The sequence below is a fragment of the Dermacentor andersoni genome, chromosome 1 (assembly GCF_023375885.2).
Source record: "Dermacentor andersoni chromosome 1, qqDerAnde1_hic_scaffold, whole genome shotgun sequence".
NCBI classification, from domain to species: domain Eukaryota; kingdom Metazoa; phylum Arthropoda; class Arachnida; order Ixodida; family Ixodidae; genus Dermacentor; species Dermacentor andersoni.
In genome coordinates, this window is record NC_092814.1 from 30598967 (window position 1) to 30603846 (window position 4880).

The 4880-nt window shown below is 47.5% G+C and overlaps 1 long non-coding RNA gene across 1 annotated transcript; it reads left to right on the forward strand.

Annotated features, from left to right (window-relative positions):
- Positions 1–411: 411 nt before the first annotated feature.
- LOC129388177 (uncharacterized) lies at positions 412–2219 on the forward strand. Its single transcript, XR_008615207.2, has 2 exons — positions 412–726; positions 2114–2219. It is a non-coding gene; the product is annotated as an uncharacterized lncRNA (long non-coding RNA).
- The last annotated feature ends 2661 nt before the right edge of the window (positions 2220–4880 follow it).

Sequence of the window (4880 nt, forward strand, 5' to 3'; positions counted from 1 at the left end):
CCTTACTTGTAGTAGACAAAAGCGACGCGCTCTTGATCGACACTGTGTTACCTTGCTACACTGTCGACGTCGTCTAGCGAGGAGCTTGCCCGATTGGTCATGATGAGCCGTTGCGCAAACGGCTAGTGTTTACAGCATAGCAATTCCTTCCCTAACAAAAAAGAGCCTTAACATGTGGCACCTTCAGCAGTTATCAGGCTGCAATGACCGCTGCTCCTATCTTTTCCTTCCTGCACGACGCCGCTACAATCGCCGCCATTTTTGTTGAATGCTTAGTAGCTTTAGTCTCGTATCTTGTCTTGATGTGCTCTTTTGACACTAATAATAAAATAATAGCCTGGTATTGCAATATAAGCATTTCTCGGAAAAGCTCGAATTTTTATTCGCAGCAAACAGCATCATTACAGATGCAGCCCGAATATAAAAAATATGACGACGCCACAGTGGCCCTAGTTTCGTACAGCACATGGCGGAATCTGTCATGGCGAGGCAATTTTGTGAGACAACGAGAGTCTCTCGGGTGTGCGTGTGATCAAGTTTTTGTGAGGAACCTGCATGATCTTGCGCATGAAGTAAATATTTTTGGACAGTTTCTTCTCTGGACGGCGTTACAAGTACAGGCAAGCGGGTATCAACGGTTGTTATTGCTGTACTTTGTGGTGTTGTGATTCACCAGTGCGGATCGAAGAGCACCGTTTTCTCCAGCCCGGATTCTACAATTTGGAGGTAATTATTTCACTTGCTTATGTTTTGAGCGTAAGTTAATGTTTGTTTTTATCCTGAATGTTGGCACGCTTGAGCATGATGTCATAGGTCCCTGCTGTACGTGATGTTCGTATACAGGTTGATAATTTTTATGTTTTGCGGAATTTGTAGAAATGGCCTGTGGCAGATATCATAATTCTTGTCACTGAGCTGAATTATTCGAAGAGGTGGACATTATTAGAAGGCGAACTCGAAAGACATCTTCAAGTAATTAGCAAAAATTGACAAATTAACCTTGCTGCACATATTGAAATTAACGAATTGTAGCCTGTGAGTTTGCAAGATGCATCCACTTTAAATGAATTTCCAGAATTACGCCAGTTTCGATATATAATTTTCTGAAGTGCGAGGCGAAATAAATGGGCGTTCCAGTTACTTTTGTGCTCCAATACATAAAAGAGCGTTTTGTTAAAAAAGTAAGTAGACCAAATTTTACGGAGAGTTTCATGACACATATTTTCAACTGGTGTCATTCTGGAGAGTAAGTCCAAGTGGATACGCCTGGCAATCTCAATGGCTACAATTCGTAGATTGCGACATGTGCCGTAATGTAATAAATTAGGAAGTTAATTATTGAATTTTTTAAAATTAGTTCAATATGTGTTTCGATTTTTCGTGCAGGTAATCTCCTCTGAAGGACCCAGCTGAAGGACTAGAATTACGGTATCTTCAACAGGCGATTTGTTAAAAATTGCATAAAACTTAAAAATTATCACGCAGCATATGTGAAGTGCTTGCCAGTTTGCGTAAGCCCCTTTTGTCTCCAATAGCCCATTTGAATATAGTGCCGTGCAATGTTTGTGCCCAATGTTGCACAAACGTCTATTAAATACTAGTGCGTATATGTCAATCTGCCCAACGCAATAGAAGCACATTTATGCTGTGCTTTCACTGCAAGTGCGTGCTCGCAAACACGTAGCCTCGAATGGCAGGCTTTTGAATTGGTGCAAAACAGCAATAACATTAAAGACTGGCCCTCAAGCTCTTGTGTTATTCAGCAGAAGAATGCTTCTTGGGAGCCTGAGTTACATCACACACCAAGTTCAAAATACAAATGAGCTCATTTGAATTCTATTTACACTAAAGCAACACTCAATGGCGCTAAACAATTTAACAATCATTGCATAGCTCCTGCAGCTCAGGTTGAGAGCCTCGTGAGAGCTCAGGTTGAGGCCTTGAGCCACATAAACTGTAAAAGGGGCTGTGATGAAGGTACACTGTGGTACTGCCCAAAGGCTGTTGATACAATCCACATGATTTTGGTAAAGCTCACTGTTTACTAGAACTGAGTGGATTGAAGTCATGATTGTTTTAAATTTCACTCACTATGCCTAAATATTTCTTTCAGATGGTGTACAAGGCGATGTGCAAGTGCATTTCACACCTTGGGGAGCTACAAGATATGCTTTCACAATCCTTGCTGCAAGTGTTCAAATAAAGGGTTTCAAGTTTCAGCACCATGCTGTTTTGCCTGCATGTATTTTCACCGGACCAGTTGGTCCTGTGGCCAGTCACATTAGGAACTAACTGTGACTTGCGACAGCAAGCTGATCCATGCGAGTTCTAGCCAGTTTGTATCCTGCTTGATGCGAGGTTACACCCTGGGATTTCACCTGGGCATGGCTCAACACCATGGCGACCAGTGCTGTGTGCCAGCCCGGACTGTGAGTCTATAGGCGCAACTTCAAGGGGAGTATGGTAGCGCGATTCAAAGACGGGACAAGAGAAGACACAAAGGGACACACACAGCGCTGTGTGTGTCCCTTTGTGTCTTCTCTTGTCCCGTCTTTGAATCGCGCTACCATACTCCCCTTGAAGATGCATTACCAGCAAGCCCACATCGCAACCCTCGTGAACTATAGACGCAAAGTCCGGGCTGGAGATTCTAGCTGGAACCTCTTCCAGCTGAATTACAGCTGGCATTTCTTGCAGCTGGATCCAGCTGGAACCTCTTCCAGCTGAATTACAGCTGGCATTTCTTGCAGCTGGATCCAGCTGGAAGACGTTCCAGTTGGGATATATTCCAGCTGGATTATGGAACCGGAAATTTCACCCAGCTGGATTTTTTCCAGCTGCCTTCCCAGCTAGAAAAGTATCCAGCTGGGTGAAATTTCCAGTTCCATAATCCAGCTGGAAGTAAAAACATTTTCACCTGTATCCAGCGCGCCCGATGCGCCGCTTCGCGAGGCCTTGAAAGAAAACGGTAGAATCTGATGTTAGGATTCAGGCCTTATTGTTCATGCCAGCCCACGACGCAGAAGTAACGACAGTGACGCTTTTTCGAGGCTGAGCTAGGTCTCTCCGGATCGGCGTCGCCGATTCCTTCTGCTTCCAGCATTACGTCTCACGGAGAGTCCGTTTTCGTTAAACTATAGGCTGCGGCTAGCTCGCATTGTGGTCAGCGTGGTCTGTGAGAAGTGACGAGCCTTTTCGCATTCGCAACAGGGCAAAAAAGAGTGCGAATCGACGCAAAACTCGGGCTAGAAACGTGCTTCGCCACAGCCAGTCGCTTGCGCTGCATGCAGCCGGTTCGCGCTACGAAATGCGCCTACCTAATCATGATCTATTGACGCAAAACATCTTTGCTAAAGCTTACCGTTCAGTGTAGTTAACGTGTGATGCCACAAAGAAGACACGCATACACAGACACCAACGTTCAGGCAGACACCACACACCGGTATACAAGCGTTTACGTGCCTGGCGCACTCGTTGAGAATTCAAACTGACGCCATATGCTGACGCGGACGACGCACCGCTGCGCATGCGCAAGAGCTCCGCGCGGCGGGCGTGCGCGCTCCGAGGAGTGTGAGCGCCTTTTCCTTTCTTTCTTCTTTTTTTTTGTCTCTTTCTCTCTCTTTCTCTGCGCGCCATGCCAAAGCCACCTAGAAAAAATGGCTGTGGCTTAGCTAAGGTTAAGCCCAGGATGCGAAGCATACTAGCCTTTATTTTAGTTGTTGAACCACTGTTTAGCCTGGTGAACTGCTGTTGCTTGGCTATATTTGGTTCGGCTAGTAGAAGAAACAACTCATGCGTTACTCTACTTCGTCTTCAAGAGTGGAACGCGACAGCGTTCCCGTCGACCCGCCAAGGGGTGTTAGACAATGGGCTACGGCGCAGCGACTACGCGCCCCGCATTGGACGCGGTGAGCGTCGAGCAACGCAGCGTTCGGCGCGGCAACGAAATGTGCGCCTGAGCAAGCGACGCACGCCTGAGCCTTAGAAACAGCTCGTTTCTAAGGCAACACCGCTAAGGCGCTTTTGTACCGCTTTGAAGCATCGTACTCGTGGCTCAGTGGTAGCGTCTCCGTCTCACACTCAGGAGACCCTGGTTCGATTCCCACCCAGCCCATCTTGCAAGAGTTGAGCCAAAGCCACCTAGAAACAAGCGCAGCTGCTTATATACCGCCGCGACGCCGCGAGCGACGGCGCGAGTTGGAGCCCCGTTTCTCCTCTGTCGTGACGTCACGGTGTCACGTGGTCAGCCTTGAAAGCGACGGCGCGAGTTGGAGCCCCGTTTTTCCTCTGTCGTGACGTCACGGTGTCACGTGGTATGGCATGGGGTCACTAAAGGTCATTGAAGGCGACACCGCCGCGCCTGAGGAGCTGGGTTGAGCCAACACCTAGAGGGTGTTGGTTGAGCTCTAGTAATATGCTTCGCATAAAAAAAGGAAGGCCACCGCACGCCGGTGTGACGTCACGCTAGTCGGACGAGCCGGACAGTCGACGCCGTCGGCGTCTCCGCTCCTAGGTTCGTTGCGCTTGCAGGGTGTCTCTTTGCGCGTCGCGGATACTATGGCATGGGAAAATTAGTGCTGTCCTTAAAGTGCCAGCACCTTATAAATGCATATGCTTCGGTTCGAAAGCAAGACACGTATAGCTGACGCAAAAAATAAGGGGGAGCCGCTGGTTCACCGCAGTCAACACCACCATAGAAAGCAACATTATTTCATACCTTTCTTAGATTACTTGCCTGGCAACATTTCTTTTTTGCGTCTATCGCAACACGACCTGCCTTATTGTGCTTGTGATGTTTGGTCGGGACTAAGACAAGCAAACTGCATGCAGCTTAGTCACTTTAACCTTAGACGGAAAGAAAGAAAGAGGAAAACTGCATA